We start from the raw sequence: 21,890 nt of genomic DNA, 5'->3' as shown, positions 1-21,890 counted from the left end.
ATGTGTTTGATGATTGAGACCAAATGAGTGATAGAGCAGGGGTAAATCAATGACCGGAGAACAGTTCATACTCCAGGACATTGTAAATGGTTAGGGACATTAGACATCTCTGACCTCAGGATATGGTGTTACTAGGTATATTTCTTTGCTGCAAGGCCTTTTAACCGCCTGTCCAATGTTTATCGGAAGTCTGACATGTAACAATGACCTCTGAGTCTAACGTAATTCACACTACTCAGGGCAAAGTTTATATGTATTCTTACTAGCTTGCAGCTTCATGTGAGTGAATGACCCCTGGAATAAATGAGGTCAAGCTAGGATGTGTTTTAACCATTGGCAGTCCTGATTGGCAGAGTTACGTTTTTTCACATATATATCGGTTATCAGGATTCTCCTACTATTTTCAATGATCTCCTCTGGTTCGTGGCTGTGTGGAGTGGCAGTGTGGTGTCAGACACCATGCCACGGATTGCGCAGCACCTCCCACCAAAGGTTTGAGTCCCCCTTGGGCATGGGTGTGTGTGTTTTTCTTAGCATAAGTTAGTTTAAGGTAGTTTAAGTAATGTGTAAGTCTAGGGACCGATGACTTAAGCAGTTTGATCCCTTAGGAATTCACACAAATTTGAACATTTTTTCTGGTTCATGTCACACTAAACAATATTGAAGTGAGACACCACCCATGCAGAAATCAACGGCAGGTAGAGGGCAGTGAGAGAGGACAAGTTACTCTCTCACATATTTTTCGTATATGGAAAATTATTAAAGATATTGTTACAACCTAATGCACCTTGAGCAAGACTCTAGAAAGTTAAGGCCGGAGCAGATGTTGATGGAGCATGGTAGGGCGCTAAAAGCATGAGGTATTTTTAATGTTCCTAGCTCATAGAAACGGCATGTTTAGAGATGAAAGCCACTGGCGGCAAGCCCATCCCTCGGTAAATCTTGCCAGAGAGGTCCACAGCCGAACAGAGCAGACGGAGCAGCCCCTCATCAAGACAGGTCTCGAGGAGAACAATGCCGCTATACCTCCTCTGGCCTGGCGCCAGCCGAAGCTGGGCTGGAGACAGACTGAAGGGACACGTCTACACAGTGGAGTCGCAAACCAGGCATTGTGTGCAGAGCCGCACATAATAAAAATTCACAAGTTTTCATGTTCGCCGATACAGCAAATAGGCCTGTACCTGCTTCCATCAGCCGCCTTGGTTGTATTAGAAACTCTGGTGTCAGAGAAACATTTAGAGATAGAATCCTTATTACATCTCATAACTAGTACTAACAAGCTCCAAGACACAGACAGTTTAGATAAAGATCTTTAAGACTGTACCTGTTCACTTGCTGCTGTGGGAAGCGACGTGACTTCGGAAAAAAACATCTTCCCCCTCCACAAAAACTTCAAAAAGCCAGTAATTGGCAGTTTCATTTTTTTTTTTTTTTTTTTTTTGCAGAGATGCAGGATTCTTACCTCTTGCCCTGATTCGACAGGAGTTCGTGCTGCCATGTGGGAGGGGAGATTTAGCGCCTCTAGAGCCCAGTGATTCGCTCAAGATGGTGTGAAGGTGTTGTTGTTCGTACACTTTGCAGGAAAACGAATTTTTTTTCTGTAAAGATTCAAAGCACTCGGGTGCTGGACTTCAGTGTGGAAGACTTCTGGTCAAAGCTATGGCATGTGTGGTTGGTGCTTGGGAACTGTCCTGAGACTGACTTCACTTTCGAGTAGTTAGACTGGAGAGCTGACTGTGCTGAAGTTATTACTGTACCAACATTTTTAGAGTTAACTTCACAAGCTTAAAGTAACGTAAAATTTCACTGTAAAACTAATAACTAACGATAGAGAACAAACTAAGAGTGCACAATTTCATTTATTATGTACTTAGCTTAGCGAGTGGCTTCTGCTTGCTTGGTATGTGCCTTATTGTTCTTATGTTAAAAGTAGAATCAGTTGCTCATATGCTTCAAGTAAATTGAGTTCAGTCTTTCAATAATTACAAGTAGATTGCTTACCTTTGGATTACGCTATGCTAAGGTTACTGAAAATAATTTTTTACATAACGAAGTTTCAGTTACAGTCAGTCATTTATTTAATCAGCAACTTCACTTAATTTTACTTTCAAAATTTGGCATTTCAGATTAAGTAACTGAAAACTTAGTGCTTTCTGATTAATTTATTTTCTCGTGAACTGTTGTGTTGTAGAAAAGCGTGACAACTTTCTGTTGCCACGCCAGTGATTATTCGGTAATTTTCTTTGCCGTAACCTTTCTTAGGATTCTGGATTTCATTGCCCTAGTGAGATGGCGAACGTTTAATTACCCTTTTTCTGTTAATCAGAATTTTTTTTGTATTATTTTGTGGTACCCTTTTCTCCTGTGTGGTTCTTGAGCGATTGCATTAAATTCCACCCACTTCAAAATTATCAGTATTTAAATTGGGTTTAAAATACATTTTTTCTTCACAAGGGTCTGTTGTACGCTTTCCGCCTACTAACTGGCACTATTTTCCATCGGTAACAATAGCCTTACTCACTGCAAAATTTCATCAGGCATACATGATCACGGTAGGACCGAGCCTCGAACTCGGTACCTTTACGTTTCCCAGGCAAGTGTTCTACCATCAGAGCTACCCAACAGGACTCACGGCCCGTCCTCACAGCTTCAATTCTGCCAGTACCTCGTCTCCTACCTTCCAAACTTCACAGAAGCTCTTCAGTGAACCTTGCAGAACTACCGCTCTTGGAAGAAAGGATATTGCGGAGGCATGGCTTAGCCACAGCTTGTTGAGTGTTTCCAGAATGAGATTTTCACTCTGCAGTGGAGCATGTGCGTATACGAAACTTCGTGGCAGGTTAAAACAGTGTGCCGGACCGAGACTCGAACTCGGGACCTTTGCCTTTTGCGGGCAAGTGCTCTACCAGGTACGGGAAGAGTTAAAGCTGTAACGACGGGTCATGAGTCGTGCTTGGGTAGCTCTGATGGGTAGAGCACTTGCCCGCAAAAGGCAAAGGTCCTGAGTTAGAGTCTCAGTCCATCATACAGTTTTAATCTGGCAGGATATGAGTGCACACTTCGTTGCAGAGTGAAAATCTCATTCTGGATGGTCACGGTCCATTATATCGCAAGCCAGTAGGCCGATTAGGAAGGGGGAGGTTAAACCATCCCTTACCTGACGACCTGAGCAAATCCGATTACTTTGCATCATATCCCTCTGATATCTTCTCTATCCCTGATGATCCTCACTTTGACTACTTCCTATTGTTCATCATCATACAGACACTCAACCACACTTCTAGCTCGCAGCTTCCGGTACTGGGACAACATACCAGAAACAGAATTAAATACTCCAACTTCATCACATAACATAAAACAAATATTTCATATGGAACGCAACACATCTCCAGGCCACGACCCATATGACCTATTGATATGTCAGAAAATGCGTTCTTTCCTTTCTCACCACCCCTGCAACCGCGTATACCACTATTCTCTCCACAGCTACTATCCTGACATGTGGAAAACCTCAAAGTCCTGATTTTCCTCAAACCAAATAGATCTTCCACTGATACCTCCTTGTACTACCCCATCTGCAACACCTCAGTGATTAGCAAGATCTTTTAATCTGTTCCCTCTCGAAGCATTTACTGACATCTGCACCAACGTCATCTGTTTCTTATTACTCAATGTGTTTCTGTTCCTCCTCCTCTGCTGATAATCAACTCCCAATAGTTCAACAACCATAAATCCCCCATTTTGTAACCTGTGACCGAGAGAAACCATATGACTGTGTACAGCACTGATCTTTTCAGACTCCAGAGTCATGTACTTTCAGCCAACTATGTCCACTTTATGTCATCCTTTCCACCAGTCACCCATCCTATGTCATTGTTAACAAAACCAAACCCTGTACCTTCCACCTCACTGCAGGAGTGCCTCAAGGTTCCGCTATTGTCCCTCTCCTTGACCTCTTGTACACTACTGATAAACCCAAACCACCTCCTCCAATCCACCTCCTTCAGTAGGCTGGCGACACAGTTCTCCTCACCTTCTGTCCTATACTCCAAATACACTCCAATCAGTTAGCTTCCTGGCGTAACCAATAACTCCTTAAGATTAACCCCTTCAAAACTCAGGCAGTAACAATAGGACACACTATTCACATCTTCCATCTCCATGCCTTACGACTGTCCTATCCAGCAAACTAACACACTAAAATACCTTTGACTGCCAATTAACCTGGAAACCTCTCCTACTAACCACCCAACAGGAAGATCACAATAGACTAAATCTACTGAGCAGCTGAACATGAGACTACACTACTCCACTGCCCTTCACACATACAAATACCTAGCGCACACAAGGCTTTGCTATGCAAATGTTGCATGGATAACCGCCCCTCCCAAGTTCTATAAGCCACTCCAGATCCTTGATCGCCATGCACTCCACCTTGCTTTTCCTCAAAAGGGTCATTTACCAGCTCATCACATTGCCACCTCTCCTCATTGACACTGAACGTCTCTGAACAATCTACACTATCCGCAACTTCGACTTCTATAATTTCTACTCCACTTTCCAAACGTCATCTGCTGTCATACCCTTACCAACACATCCCACCAACCCTCCACTTATAATCCCTCCACATGCTCTCCTAACGAAATTTCAACCATCCCCCTTCCAGGTCATTAATTCTGTCCTGGCATTTGCCCATCCTACCAGCTATAGGTCCACCCCACCCAGTCCACCTTATCAGGGCTTCCTCTCCCTCTCCTTCCCAACCTTCCTTACCACCTTTTTTCCCCACCTGTCTTTCTTTCCCAAACCCCACCTTTTCTGAGCAACTATTAGTGTTGTCCATCTACTCTGCCCCCTCTTCTGTCCCATCAGCTGCTCCTACCCCATTGCTGCAATGGACCAGTCCTCCATCTTCATACCACCACAGTCCTATCCTCTTCACTGGCCATCATTTTCTCCTTCAACAACTGGCGCTCTGCCCTATTGCAGCTTCTGTTAGTGACAGGAAAGTACTTCTTTCAAATATCAGTGTTCCAGGAACATGTTGTAAATGTGCATTTCTTATGTTTCATTTTACCTATTTTAACTACCAGTGCAAAAAGTCATCATCATGTATCTCAAAACCTCCATTTTATTTTTTACCTCTAAAGAGTTTTAAATTGGGTGTATATATCTCTGCTGTCTGTTTCTTGTTTTTTCCATCTAATTTAATTTTTATTGCCCATTGGCTGAAGAGCAGGTTGCCTATACTGCCAACAGCCCAAGCCCTCGCCCGTATGGGGAGTTTGGGATGAAATAACAATAAAGGAAAAAAAACCAACAGACAAGTCGTCTGGCTGTAGATAGTGTTGCAGAGCACGTCTAGTCTACTTCTGCAATCACAACTGTACTTCACAATTTACGTTGTGGTGGCGGGTGGTTTGTGTACCACTGTCATTTTACCATTCTCTCTAATTTTACCTTCATGGTCTCTTCACGTGATATACGTGGGGGAAGACATACATGCAGTGCTCAAGTATCAGTCGAATGAGGGCTTAGTAAGGTACCCCCCGCGTGGGTGGGCTGCACGGCTTCTTCCAATGGATTCCAGTATGGAAACTGCTTTTTCTCCATTTACTTTTATTCGGTTGTCACATTGTAAACAGCTCCATATGCATACTCTCAAACACGCAACATACCTCGATCCTCTGCAGATCGTCCTGAATTTTGCTAAAATCCCTAGCATTGCGACGTCTATGTGTACAGCGGCATCATCTGCGAACAGCCTCATGGGGCTTCCGACGTTATCCGCTAGGTTATTTATATGTTTTCTTCCCTATAAAACTCCTTTAGGGTGCGCCCGAGGGTAGTATAACATTTTCTCTCCCGTAAGAACTACATGTTGTTTTCTATACCGTAGGAAATCTCCAGTCCTAACACATTATTGTTCTGATATTCCGTTTGTTTTTCAGGAGGTTATAGAGAGGAACTGTATCGAAGATTCTTTAGAAGTACGGGAACATAACGTCAACTGTGGCTCCAGTATACACTGACATCTGAAGAAGCGCCACAACTTTTAAATTACATCTCCAATGATGTCCTTGCTCTTTTCTTCAATCACGTATTCGTTTCTAACACTACCACTTGTGGGGAAATTTTCAGTCACAGTGATGCCTTACTTCCGTTGATGCCGATAATGCATGCATTTTGCACACTAGCGTGTTCACATCCTCGAAATTACGTGTATTAGTCGTATAGACGTCGCCAACGTCTCCAACAGTATTTTGAATTTTCTTACACGAAGCTCTTTTCGCATTTAAGTTTGATTGCTTCATCAGTCTCTTACGAACCATCAGATACATCTCCTTGCAGAGCAGATCTCGGTTATTGACGGTGACGAGTGTAAGGGAAGTGTCTGCGTGGCGGAACGCCAGACAGGTGAACGCCGTTAATTGGAAGGGTAAGTGGTGAGGGGAGCGGTGGGTTGGGCTTTGGGGGAAGGGGGTGGGGGGAGGAGGTCGGCCGGACGGCGACGTCAAACAGTGACTAATGCTGGCCGGTGACTCAGCGGCGCGTCTTGCGGCGCCGCCGCTGCGAGATTAATTGGGAGGTGTAACAAGGCACGACAATTAATGGCGGGGCCTTCGCGCCAGGGATTCATGGGCCTCCTAAACACTCGGCGATAAATTCACGTCCTAGTGCTGCTGCAGCAGGGCGGCCACTGGCCACCTCCCCACAAGACGGGCCCCTATAGAGGGGGCGGCTCTGCAAGCACTGTGCTCTTATAACACGGTCCACTTCTTACCAGCGGCGTGCTTATCTCAAATCTGCCCCTTGTAAATTAAAACTGATAAGATTCGGTATTGTCGAACTGCGTGTGGTATTGAATTAGAGATTTCTGCTCTCAGTAAATGCAAAGAAAAATTACAGAAGCTGTTGACTGGAGTGGATAGTGTACTGAATACAGAATATGGACTGAGACTCATAGAGAGACGTTAGTCATGAAGACAAGTGGAAATAGGATCAGCGAGAAATTTAACATAATAACGACAGACGATTAAGGAGGATATAAGAGGGCGACTAGAATAAGCAAAGGGAGCATTTCTGAACAAAGTAAAGCTACTAGATTGAGTATTGCTCTCAAAGTGAAGAAGAAATATCTGTAAAGGTACGTTTCTAGCACAGTATTGTCTGGAAGTGATCCATGGACTGCGAGAAAAACTGAAAACTGGAGAACTGAAGGTTTTAGCTGCAATGTTACGGAAGAGTACTGAAAGTTAAATGGACTTGTAAGAAATAAGGCATTTCTTCTCTGAATAGGCGAGGAGAAGAATATACGAAAAACGCTGTTTGTAAGAAACGACAGGTTGATAGGGAATGTTTTAAGGTATCAGGGGGCAACATCCATGGTACAAGAGGGAGCAATAGAAAAAATTTCAGGGGAAGGCAAGGGTTCAAATACATAAAATTAAGGGTGAAGCGCGTATTATCTGGTAGAGGATGGCTCAACAGGTTGTCACAAGCAAGTCGATGGTATCAGGAGCCTTTCATTTACTTTCCAACAATTTCTATTTGTGACACATCCCCACGGATCTCGGTGGCAAAGCGTTGTCATCAAGACCCATAAGCCGCTACACCAGGTGCAGCCCAACAGTGTGGCAGCCTTGCGTGATCGGCATTCTTGATGGCGCTGTCAGGTGCTGGCTCAGCAGTTTGGGGGCGTTATGGTGTCAGCCAGCCGGTAGGGACCTGTCCAGGCACGAAAAATGATGGAAGCATAGGCATCCAGTGTGCGACCCCAGGCCTCCACATCTGGCTGGAGGCGTTTGGTGCTGGAGGGCACCCAGTAGCTGGACGACTAGGAGGGCCCCAGTTCTCGGCCCATCAATGCTGCAGCTTGATCCCCTGGCAGGTGTCCTGTCAGGATGGCGGACGAGCGGTAGCGGTCTCACAGCAGATTACTTGCCGATTTGATGAAGTGCCCATCTGAAGACCAATCTGGTCGGAAGGCTGAAGTTTATACTCACGGAAGCGAGTGTGTTTCCGTGTCGCTGCTGCAGATGTTACGCACAACATGATCACTAACCGATACCTTTGATGCGACAGCTAAGTAAATGCCATGGTGCAATGCCTTGCCAGGGCATTACGGCAACTGGCTGCCTTGGAGCAACGAGCACTCTTAGGTTAGCCTCGTGTCCTTACGTATCCAAAAAATAATCAAGGATGCTGCGTATATCTGTTAAGTGCTAATTAGGGAAGTCGTTGCGAGCCACATCAAACGAATTAGAAGACTGATGACCCAGAAAAAAATCAAACGGATAAGTTGTACCCTCTCCTCTAAGAAGAAAATACCATCTCACTTAAATGTAGTCGGTTAAGTCCCTATCATACTGGGCCGAGTGTAAAGGAAAATAAAATCCCCTCTGACATGGGAAGGATATTCAGGCAGCTAGTTTACTGGCATTCTTTCAGTGGAAATACCGCGGATGATTTATACATGCACAACTCATATGAGATAGTCGTTATTTTTGGAAATACGCACGTTCCTATTAACGACAGTTGTACATAACGCACAAGGTATGTCTCATTTCACCAGTTGTTCGTATACTTAAAGCTGAGGAGTAAATTACATCACAAAATATGAACTCGCCACAATACTCTTGGGAAAGCACTTTGTCCTTCCTGTCACAGTACATTTACAGTCTACGTAAGAAAATACATTCCGAATCTACACCTCTATCTGTATTACACGAGCGTCATCAAGATACGTTACAAATGTTCTGTCTCAAATACGTAGAGATCTACACGTAAATCAGTTTTAATACGATTATGTTGAAGAGTACACGAAAGCAGCTCTTTGATTTTATTACTTTCTCTCAATACATATTGCCATCTTTCTTCCAGTGTATGCTTCGTGACTACTTCCTGTAAGTTGTATACAACTATTTCCTTTCACTCAGCTACAACTTGTCTTCGAATTTCTTCGTAAGAGACCTCTACTCAAATGGTTCAAATCTCTCTAAGCACTATGGGACTTAACATATGAGATCATCAGTCACCTAGACTTTTTTTTTTGTCATCAGTCTACTGACTGGTTTGATGCGGCCCGCCACGAATTCCTTTCCTGTGCTAACCTCTTCATCTCAGAGTAGCACTTGCAATCTACGTCCTCAATTATTTGCTTGACGTATTCCAATCTCTGTCTTCCTCTACAGTTTTTGCCCTCTACAGCTCCCTCTAGTACCATGGAAGTCATTCCCTCATGTCTTAGCAGATGTCCTATCATCCTGTCCCTTCTCCTTATCAGTGTTTTCCACATATTCCTTTCCTCTCCGATTCTGCGTAGAACCTCCTCATACCTTACCTTATCAGTCCACCTAATTTTCAACATTCGTCTATAGCACCACATCTCAAATGCTTCGATTCTCTTCTGTTCCGGTTTTTCCACAGTCCATGTTTCACTACCATACAATGCTGTACTCCAGACGTACATCCTCAGAAATTTCTTCCTCAATGCCTTTTTTGCCATAGCGAGTCTGCTTTTGATGTCCTCCTTGCTCCGTCCGTCATTGGTTATTTTACTGCCTAGGTAGCAGAATTCCTTAACTTCATTGCCTTCGTGACCATCAATCCTGATGTTAAGTTTCTCGCTGTTCTCATTTCTACTACCTCTCATTACCTTCGTCTTTCTCCGATTTACTCTCAACCCATACTGTGTACTCATTAGACTGTTCATTCCGTTCAGCAGATCATTTAATTCTTCTTTACACTCAGGACAGCAATGTCATCAGCGAATCGTATCATTGATATCCTTTCTCTTTGTATTTTAATTCCACTCCTGAACCTTTCTTTTATTTCCATCATTGCTTCCTCGATGTACAGATTTAAGAGTAGGGGCGAAAGGCTACAGCCTTGTCTTACACCCTTCTTAATACGAGCACTTCGTTCTTGATCGTCCACTCTTATTATTCCCTCTTGGTTGTTGTACATATTGTATATGACCCGTCTCTCCCTATAGCTTACCCCCACTTTTTTCAGAATCTTGAACAGCTTGCACCATTTTATATTGTTGAACGCTTTCTCCAGGTCGACAAATCCTATGAAAGTGTCTTGATTTTTCTTTAGCCTTGCTTCCATTATTAGCCGTAACGTTAGAATTGCCTCGCTCGTCCCTTTACTTTTCCTAAAGCCAAACTGATCGTCACCTAACGCATTCTCAATTTTCTTTTCCATTCTTCTGTATATTATTCTTGTAAGCAGCTTCGATGCATGAGCTGTTAAGCTGATTGTGCGATAATTCTCGCACTTGTCAGCTCTTGCCGTCTTCGGAATTGTGTGGATGATGCTTTTACGAAAGTCAGATGGTATATCGCCAGACTCATATATTCTACACACCAACGTGAATAGTCGTTTTGTTGCCACTTCCCACAATGATTTTAGATATTCTGATGGAATGTTATCCATCCCTTCTGCCTTATTTGACCGTAAGTTCACCAAAGCTCTTTTAAATTCCGATTCTAATACTGGATCCTCTATCTCTTCTAAATCGACTCCTGTTTCTTCTTCTATCACATCAGACAAATCTTCACCCTCATAGAGGCTTTCAATGTATTCTTTCCACCTATCTGCTCTCTCCTCTGCATTTAACAGTGGAATTCCCGTTGCACTCTTAATGTTACCACCGTTGCTTTCAATGTCACCAAAGGTTGTATGCTGAATCTGTCCTTCCGACTATCATATCTTTTTCGATGTCTTCACATTTTTCCTGCAGCCATTTCGTCTTAGCTTTCCTGCACTTCCTATTTATTTCATTCCTCAGCGACTTGTATTTCTGTATTCCTGATTTTCCCGGAACATGTTTGTACTTCCTGCTTTCATCAATCAACTGAAGTATTTCTTCTGTTACCCATGGTTTCTTCGCAGCTACCTTCTTTGTACCTATGCTTTCCTTCCCCACTTCTGTGATGGCCGTTTTTAGAGATGTCCATTCCTCTTCAACTGTACTGCCTACTGCGCTATTCCTTATTGCTGTGTCTATAGCGTTAGAGAACTTCAAACGTATCTCGTCATTCCTTAGTACTTCCGTATCCCACTTCTTTGCGTATTGATTCTTCCTGACTAATGTCTTGAACTTCAGCCTACTCTTCATCACTACTATATTGTGATCTGAGTCTATATCTGCTCCTGGGTACGCCTTACAATCCAGTGTCTGATTTCGGAATCTCTGTCTGACCATGATGTAATCTACTTGAAATATTCCCGTATCTCCCGGCCTTTTCCAAGCATACCTCCTCCTTTTGTGATTCTTGAACAGGGTATTCGCTATTACTAGCTGAAACTTGTTTCAGAACTCAATTAGTCTTTCTCCTCTTTCATTCCTTGTCCCAAGCCCATATTCTCCTGTAACATTTTCTTCTACTCCTTCCCCTACAACTGCATTCCAGTCGCCTATGACTATTAGATTTTCGTCCCCCTTTACATACTGCATTACCCTTTCAATATCCTCATACACTTTCTCTATCTGTTCATCTTCAGCTTGCGGCGTCGGCATGTATACCTGAAGTATCGTTGTCGGTGTTGGTCTGCTGTCGATTCTGATTAGAACAACCCAGTCACTGAACTTATAACACTCCCCGTCTGCTAACTACTGTACCATAACCTCAATGCCAGAAGCAGGTTGTAACATAAAACAATTTTGTAAAAGTAACTATGGCACAAAGCAACAGAGCAGTGTTACCCTCTGAGAGGAATTTTGTTAAGTTGACCGTATTGTTCCTAATGGAAGTGGCTTATCGGGAATGAGAGTCAGAATTACGTTAATATTGGAATAGTGACAAACAAAATTTTGCCTAGCTATACTGTTTATAGAATAAGGGAAACGGTCGCCAGCCTAATTAGGCAAGAGAAAAATTAACATTCTCGTTTATGAAAGTAGGTATAAGTAACTATAATGGACAACACAACAGACACAACCTAGACTTAGCAACACGCGAGTGCAATGAACTCTAACACACATATGTTTTAAGATTGAAGCTAACAGTTAGAGCAGCAGGAACTATTTTCAAAATTATAACAGGTACAGAAAAACACTATCACTTTCAGGGTTTACACAAACTGAGTGGTCTTTATACTGTTAATATGCACACAAGAGAGACAAACACTTGGCATACATGAAAATGTAACGTTTCACAACTGCAGCTTTCTCACTTTTACTACAACGAAACACAATGTTGACAAAATTGCAAGAAACTGACTCACCTTTTGGAATTTACCACAGACAACAACATGATCATTTACGTTATAAGACTCAGCCTAAAGTTTGAAGTAGGTAACATCACTTTAAATAACAGTTTCAATATGAAAATTATTATTGGACAAATAACATTTGCCTTAACTCACTCTGTTACCACATTAGCTTTAACTACCTTTCTAATAAGTTCAAGAGGCATTATTTAACAAAGCTCTAGGCTTCAACGTACTTTCCGTAAGGACACTTGGTAATCACTTTACTTCAAACGGAGAGGACCCTGAGAGGTGTTATGATGAGGAGTAAAATCAAGGTAGGTAAATAAATTCCGATATGAATTACCTTATATTTCAGCACACTAACACATCCATTAGGCTGATCCTTCACTGTACATCAATATAGTATTATGTTACAGTGATTGCGCAATGTGGTGGCAACTGCATGTTGGTAGGTGGAATTACAGGTAGAATTGCCGGACTTTATCTTATCTTCATGGCGATGATTCATACAAATTCCAGAATAGATCCAGCTATTTATCCACCCATCCGAGGCATTGGAAAGAAGCAGTAAAAGCCTCTCTCTGAATCAGCATGATATGCACCTTTACATTGACAGTGCACAGACTGGTGGCTCGTCTCCGACTGGTGGCTCGTCTCCGACTGACTATCAGTTCCACCTTTTCCACCTATGCCAACCACAATTTGCGCGCGCTACGCCTTTCCGTTCCAGAGGGGAACCACTACACCATTTACATACAAACTAACTAAGAACCCTAAGTGAGGATCAGCAATTTACATAACAGCAAACAAATACATTAAATAAAACAGAACATTTTCACATATTGACACTCCTACAAAAAAAATTATTCACACAAAATTACAATTACATACAATAAGTTCTGTTCCCTCCAAATGGGTCAAAGCATTTAAACGAGAGATATGTTGCACAGCATACAATCAAATCATGACATCAAAGTTTAACAAAGAAAAGAGTACACAATTTTATGTTATTGATTCAAACACATTTACAAAAGATCAACAATGTGACATTAAATAAAACAAAAGCAAAAATAAATCCATACAGCATAAGAGCTGTGGTGTTACACATGCCCCATGTTTCGTTGAAGTTTCCCGTCAGGGATACTTCAAGGAAACATCCATAACACCTAAGTGGTGCTGGTGTGAAAAAAAAATTATTCCATCCACCTTCAGTTGGGAGAAAAAAAAACACACACATTACAAGCATACAGTATATACACTAAGAAATTGCTTATTTTTCTTCCAAAAGATTTTCAAAATAAGACATTTACCGAAATTTCATATTCACCCTGGTTTAAAGATACTAATTTTCATCATTACACAAATTATCTTTAAGCATGTTCATTTCACACACACACAGTTCAATTAATAGGCAATCAATACACAAAATAAATCTGCATATTAGTAGAAAAGGTATAGCCTTCAAAATATAATAACAGAACAAACACATATACAATAGCACAGAAAATTTTAACTTAACTAAGCAGAAATTAGTCTTTCAATATTTTTAAAAAATGAAACTTTCAGAGACACACAAGTAAACTTATGATCACAGTACATTTTGCAAGGTTCAGCAATTAATGAAATATTGAAAAATTCAGTTTGCATCCACTTATGTACTAATATTTACAAAAAATAGCTATGAGAACTTTTTCTAACTGACTCTTTAAATACCAAAGTAACTTTGCAAGGTTGTTTCAAAATAATTAACTTTAAAGCTGCTCTACATTAATAGCAGTCCAAAATATTTGTTACACATAAACACACTAACATATTCAGAGCCTATCTTTAATCATCACTGCTGTGTTTCAAAACAAGGCAGTCCAAAACTTTACGTTATTTCAAAAAACCTAGTATCAAAAACATCTACATCCATTTAAATAAGATTCCTTATACATTTTATAATAAGTTTTCACTGACTTCAATAAGAATAGTCAGTTTATAACATATTGCTCAAAAAAACCTAACTTAATTCACTGCTTGCCTCAGCACTAGCAGTCCATGTTACACATTCTACCCATTATTGGTTTAGCAGTCTTTTTACATACACATTTAGACACAAAAACACAATTTAGATTAAGAATACACAAAAAACACATTTTTAAATTGACACACTGCCCCATCCTCTAGGTTTGGCAGTTCATGACCACTTATCAGCTCCTTGCCCCACAATGGCAAGTCCTTTGGTTACTGCTCACATCGTATATTTTGTAGTCCTTAGCATCAGGACCACAGCATTTTTATTATTTTGTCTTGTTTTACTGCCCATCAACATATTTTTGAGCAGTTTATTGTCATTATTTCCAGGTTTTTTATCATTCTGACACACTTTTGGTAAAATTTGCATTAGTGGTATAAAACATGAAACCCGTAACTTTGAAACAGCAATTAGACACTGGTAACAAAACCATTTCTTTTCAAATGACACAATCAGGTAACATATACATTAATCGAGAAAGAATTAAATGTCATATTCAGGATCAAGTTAGGATAAAGTATTTCTTACTACTCCTTTATCATTGCTTTTCCACACATAGTTAGGTCATTACATATATCAAGATCAGGACAATAATTTCATATCCTATTGCAAGTGATTTCTGCCAACTCTTTTGCTGGCACTAGACACATACCTCACATCTACTTTACACATACCTTAGCCAGGTTCATCTCCTCAGTTTTAAACACATATACAGTTTTTCAACACCATATTTGCCCCTTTCTTTTTCAAAAACATTTACATTTAATTATATTATGGCATTCATTTACCTTTTCTTTTCAATATTCTTACCTTTTCTCATCCGTATTTCTCTTTCCAATTACTTTTTAATTTCATTTTTCCTTTACAGTACCCACTATATTTTCATTATTCTTTGCCATTTTCTAGTGTACCCATATTATTTTTCCATTTACTTGTCCACAAACAATACACAATATCTTACATCATTGCCACACTATTCAATACACTCTGATAGAGAAGAAGGAAAGAAGATAGTAAAAGTTCTGAATGATGAAGAGGAAGGTTGGCAGCACGAAAAGAAATGGAAGTAGTGCTAGCAACGACTCGGGTCCCTGGTGCTCGTCAGGCACCTGACAATGCAAAGAGTGCATTGCCCCCTGAGGGTTAATAACCCTCTTCTGAGGACATGTATCTTTAAGTAAACCACATACTGCAAACATAAGCCCTTTCTGAATTTTAAGTATATTAGAAATTAATTATTATCTTGAAGAGTTCTTTGCACTTTCATTAAGTTACCATAAGCATATTTATTCATAAAGTTTTCATGTTTCTCACACTACATGACCCTCTCATCATAATTAGACTGGCAACAGTAAGTGTTCAATTGAAAATAAACATTTCCTAAGCAAAGTTAAACAGTACACTATAATAAATAAGCAACAACCTCCAACAGGCCTCAAGAACAACAAAACAACAATCCACTTTCAGGTAACACTCAGATATAATAATAATAATAATAATAAAGTCATGCATTATATTAACAGTATATATGTACATACAGCAATCTGCCCTCCAGTCTCTTTATTAACAAGGCAGTCTTTTATGGTTCATAAAACAGTTACTAAGTCTGGTGGCTTTTTAGGCCTCCTACTTTCTACATCTTTCACTAACCTATTCAGATCTTGCCAACGTTTTGTTTCATCAGGTGGCTTTTTAGGTTTTGGAATTTCAAAGTCTTTAGCAAGGTACAACATCTCCTGCTCTGCTATTATTTTATCAGGTGGTTCTTTTTGTTCCTGTGCCTCACACTTACTCAAAACATTAGTTAAAGCTTGCCCCAATATAGTGTTATCATGAGGTTCTTTTTGTTCCTGCAAATTATGCCCCTGTGTTACATTACTAAATAATTCATTCGGTTTTGGCCCAGTTCTACTTCCTGTATCTTGCTTTGGAAAAATGTCACTAATTTTCTCATACCCTCTTTCAATAAAAGTATATTCACTTTCATTTACACCTGAGAATTCATCTTTACTGGAGTCATCACTACTCTTTTCCTCACCATCAGAATTACTTAAGTACTCGACTTTTGAACAATAGGGAAAGTTGGTATATTCATTCTTATCTGTATTCATATACCCTTCATCATCTGAACTATCACTGATTTCATTTTCGTCATCTGATTCGAGCAGGAAAGCAACCTTTAAACAGTGGAGCAGTTCAACATTTGATGTTTCAGCAACTTCGTTTTTCGACTCATTTACTACACAATACACATCGTTTGGACAGTCAGGCACTTCTGTTATATCACTTTGAACGATTTCAGCCTTAACTTCATACTTAGTATAATCGTCATGTACTTCGATAACTTTCATTTCATTTTCTTCCATGCTGTCATTTTCAGGTAATCGTGCGAAATCCCTATCAGATCCTTCTGCATTAAAATCATTAAGCACCTTTCCATCAACAATAACTTCACCTGCACTGCTTATAATGTCATGTTTACTAACGTCCTCCTCTATATCACTTTCACCTATCATTAATTGTGCACACGTCCTTTGCGTGGCGTATTCTACCTTCCTCTCTTCTTTATTCATCATAACCTCCCCCACATCTACGTCTTGTACCTCATATACATTATTAACAGTATCAATATTCTCTTTTTCATTCGCGTTTACTATCTCCCTTTCATTCTTTAATGAAGTCTTTTCGCACGATTCCGATACTGAGTTATCTTTATCATATGACATATTAACTTTATTTTCATTTCTACATTCATCTACTACTGAAACCGGCCATCGGAAGTGTCCGATCCCGCCTCTTCTGTTTCTCTCTACGGCAGCCATCTTGTTCCGCCGTCTGCCATTTGTGTCTGCTGCCAAGTGCAATGTACGCTGCTTCGGCAACTGCTGGCCCGAGCACGAACGGTCACGTGACTTCGCACTGGGAACGCCACTATGTATCATTCCGCGCCCGTCTGCTATAGGCGCGCCCTTAACCTTCCTGCCCCGTAGTTTACGTCTTTCGTTCTCGAATCTAATATTTGGCATCTTTTCTTTGGGCCCAAAACCGGTTTCCGCGTGAATCCGGCCCGTAACACACGCGGTTTTTAGTTTTCCATTTCGTCTCTAGTTTGGGAATTCCGTGCTATGTATCCTCTGCCGCGCGTCGTATAATTTCCTGTACCTCTCGCACGACCTCTTTGAATCGTGTTTACACGAAATCTACCGTTTTCCTGTCGTTCAGCTTGGTCATTACTTTCTCGCGAATAATTATTGTTATCATGGGGACGGTACTCGCGATTTCTTCGCCAGTGATCTTCATCCTCTACCCTTTCCAAGAACGCAGAAAAACTACTGTGTGTACTCCCAACATATCGTTTCGAATCCTCAGGCAGTTTCTGCCAAAGAACCCAAACGATCTCAGCTTCAGTTCTTCTAGCCTTCAAATGTATCAGTTTTCTGTACCATGATTCGCAGAATTCTTTCATGGTTTGTTTACCTCTGATGTCATACAGTCTGGCCATTAGAAATTCACGCCACAACTGGTCTTGTTTTTGTTCTGACCAGTATTCGTCAATAAATTTTTGTTTGAAGGTTTCAAAAGACATCTGGTTAGTATCAAGATTTAACCCCCACCTTTTTGCGTCTCCCGTTAATGCACTGATTACAACATTAATTTTTTCCTGGTCAGTCAAATATTCAGGAAAATTTCTTTCGCAATTCTTTACAAAGTCTAAGGGGTGCCATCCGTTATGTCTCTTTGCTGGGTCGAATTTTTCCTCGCCCTCTAATATTTTACTGAGAGGCATTCTTTCAGTAAAATGTGTAGGTCCGGTTTGTATTTTCCTTTCCAAGTCATACATTTTGCCATGGATTTGTGAAGTGTTATGTTCACACTTCTTTTCGCAAGTAAGAATCTGTTTGGTTAGAGCTCTGCTTGTTTCTGTTACAGATTGTTTAATCTGGGCAAATTCTGCGTTACATTCGGTTTGTATTTCGGATTTAATACCGAATACCTTTTCATCCACTTTAGTACAGACTAAGGGTTCTATCTGATCTTGAATTTTAATTACTTCAGAGTCAAATCTTTCGTTAATGTCATCAATTTGTCCTTGCATGTTGGCAATATTGCCATTGATGACAGTAATTTCGCTTTTAAGGTTTTTAATTTCATTACTCACAATGTCTACTTTTACATCAATTTTCTCAATCTGTTTACTAATATCGCTACCCTGTGTGGTAATTAACTGCCCCTGTGCTGCAATTTGTGCATTAATATTGTCATTTTGTGCAGCAAATTGCTGTCTTTGTTCTACATTTTGTTGTCCCAGTGCTGTAATTTGTGCAGACAACACTTTTAACAAATTTATCATATCTGAATTCTTTTCACTTTTATGTTCTGCTGCATTTCCGTGTGCAGGTTCTACTTTCCTTTCAGTTTTTGGTGATTCAAACATATCCCTCGATTCATCAGCATAGCCACTGTCTTCGACAACATCGCCTACATTGTCTTGCTTAGTACGCGCTACACACATAGCTTCGATCTGTTTATTAACGTCTGCGTGATAACGTACGTAATTTAACTCGCGCGTCTTGCCATCTGTTGGTGTGCTGCCTGAACTGCTCTCGGTTGCATTCTGCTCTCGTGTGTCTACATTTATTTCTAATTTCTTGTCCATTTTAGCTATTATTACGTACTGATACCTTTTATTTATTTATTTAAACTGAACTTTCACTATTAGTTCTGTCAAGTTATGTACAGGTTCGTGCCGCTGGACGTTTTATGTTCACTCAATGTTTGTAAAATGCTAACTACTTATAATTTTTTCCGTCTGTAGGTGCAAACTGAACAACGTCCTGTCACGCGGCGCCACGTATAACACTCCCCGTCTGCTAACTACTGTACCATAACCTCAATGCCAGAAGCAGGTTGTAACATAAAACAATTTTGTAAAAGTAACTATGGCACAAAGCAACAGAGCAGTGTTACCCTCTGAGAGGAATTTTGTTAAGTTGACCGTATTGTTCCTAATGGAAGTGGCTTATCGGGAATGAGAGTCAGAATTACGTTAATATTGGAATAGTGACAAACAAAATTTTGCCTAGCTATACTGTTTATAGAATAAGGGAAACGGTCGCCAGCCTAATTAGGCAAGAGAAAAATTAACATTCTCGTTTATGAAAGTAGGTATAAGTAACTATAATGGACAACACAACCTAGACTTAGCAACACGCGAGTGCAATGAACTCTAACACACATATGTTTTAAGATTGAAGCTAACAGTTAGAGCAGCAGGAACTATTTTCAAAATTATAACAGGTACAGAAAAACAATATCACTTTCAGGGTTTACACAAACTGAGTGGTCTTTATACTGTTAATATGCACACAAGAGAGACAAACACTTGGCATACATGAAAATGTAACGTTTCACAACTGCAGCTTTCTCACTTTTACTACAACGAAACACAATGTTGACAAAATTGCAAGAAACTGACTCACCTTTTGGAATTTACCACAGACAACAACATGATCATTTACGTTATAAGACTCAGCCTAAAGTTTGAAGTAGGTAACATCACTTTAAATAACAGTTTCAATATGAAAATTATTATTGGACAAATAACATTTGCCTTAACTCACTCTGTTACCACATTAGCTTTAACTACCTTTCTAATAAGTTCAAGAGGCATTATTTAACAAAGCTCTAGGCTTCAACGTACTTTCCGTAAGGACACTCGGTAATCACTTTACTTCAAACGGAGAGGACCCTGAGAGGTGTTATGATGAGGAGTAAAATCAAGGTAGGTAAATAAATTCCGATATGAATTACCTTATATTTCAGCACACTAACACATCCATTAGGCTGATCCTTCACTGTACATCAATATAGTATTATGTTACAGTGATTGCGCAATGTGGTGGCAACTGCATGTTGGTAGGTGGAATTACAGGTAGAATTGCCGGACTTTATCTTATCTTCATGGCGATGATTCATACAAATTCCAGAATAGATCCAGCTATTTATCCACCCATCCGAGGCATTGGAAAGAAGCAGTAAAAGCCTCTCTCTGAATCAGCATGATATGCACCTTTACACTATCAGTTCCACCTTTTCCACCTATGCCAACCACAATTTGCGCGCGCTACGCCTTTCCGTTCCAGAGGGGAACCACTACACCATTTACATACAAACTAACTAAGAACCCTAAGTGAGGATCAGCAATTTACATAACAGCAAACAAATACATTAAATAAAACAGAACATTTTCACATATTGACACTCCTACAAAAAAAATTATTCACACAAAATTACAATTACATACAATAAGTTCTGTTCCCTCCAAATGGGTCAAAGCATTTAAACGAGAGATATGTTGCACAGCATACAATCAAATCATGACATCAAAGTTTAACAAAGAAAAGAGTACACAATTTTATGTTATTGATTCAAACACATTTACAAAAGATCAACAATGTGACATTAAATAAAACAAAAGCAAAAATAAATCCATACAGCATAAGAGCTGTGGTGTTACAAACTGTTCACAGTAACACACCCTCTGGCCTACCTTCCTATTCATAACGAATCCTACACCTGTTATACCATTTTCTGCTGCTGTTGATATTACCCGATACTCATCTGGCCAGAAATCCTTGTCTTCCTTCCACTTCACTTCCCCTAGACTTAGAACTACTTAAACCTAAATAACCTAAGGACATCACACACAGCTATGCCCGAGGCAGGATTCGAATCTGCGACCGTAGCAGCAGCGCGGATCCGCACCTAGAAACACTCGGCCACTGCGGCAGGCAGACCTCTACTAATATGATACCTAACATAACTGTATATAACTGATGTTTTACCTTACTGAAATTAATTTTCTTCTTTTTTGCTTTCTGCAAATATACGAAGAATATGTGGTATCATGGCTGTGAGAGAAGTTACCATTACCATTACAAATATAGCCACTAATCCTTTGACGTCCCGCTACGGTCGCAGGTTCGAATCCTGCCTCGGGCATGGATGTTTGTGATGTCCTTAGGTTAGTTAGGTTTAACTAGTTCTAAGTTCTAGGGGACTAATGACCTCAGCAGTTGAGTCCCATAGTGCTCAGAGCCATTTGAGCCTTTGACGTCCGATTCTAGTGAAAGACTTCCAGCTTTATTTATTATTGTTTTCTAATATCGTCTAACCATTTTGAATTAGTCCATGTATTTAGCGTCGGTAGCGGGACTCGACTGTTCGATACAGCAAGTCAAATTAAACACCTTTCAGCCGTCAGTTGTCAGCCTTATTTTATTGGGCCCAATAAAATAAGGTTGACAATTGACGGCTGAAAGGTGTTTTATTTGACATCCTCCATCCTGAATTAGATTGCCGTGTCTGTATTTTCCAGTTTCTTACATTTCAGCGTAGAACGTTTTGGTTGTCTGCCATCCACTCACCATGTCCCACCCATTTATGTCCTTTTCATTCCATTCGCAACTGTGTCTTCCACTCCACCCTGTTCAGCACCCCTTTGGCTTGTTTCCCTGTCTCTCTTAGTAACCGTCGATGTACTTCACTATTATTCAATAAAATCACTGAATTCTTCAACAAGCATCTCTCCATTGCTAGCTTACTATCCATCATTTAGTTTATGATTCTCATATTAAAAATCTGTGTC

This window comes from Schistocerca piceifrons, chromosome 1, assembly GCF_021461385.2.
Source record: "Schistocerca piceifrons isolate TAMUIC-IGC-003096 chromosome 1, iqSchPice1.1, whole genome shotgun sequence".
In the NCBI taxonomy this organism is placed as follows: Eukaryota; Metazoa; Arthropoda; class Insecta; order Orthoptera; family Acrididae; genus Schistocerca; species Schistocerca piceifrons.
This window is presented reverse-complemented; position numbering follows the sequence as displayed.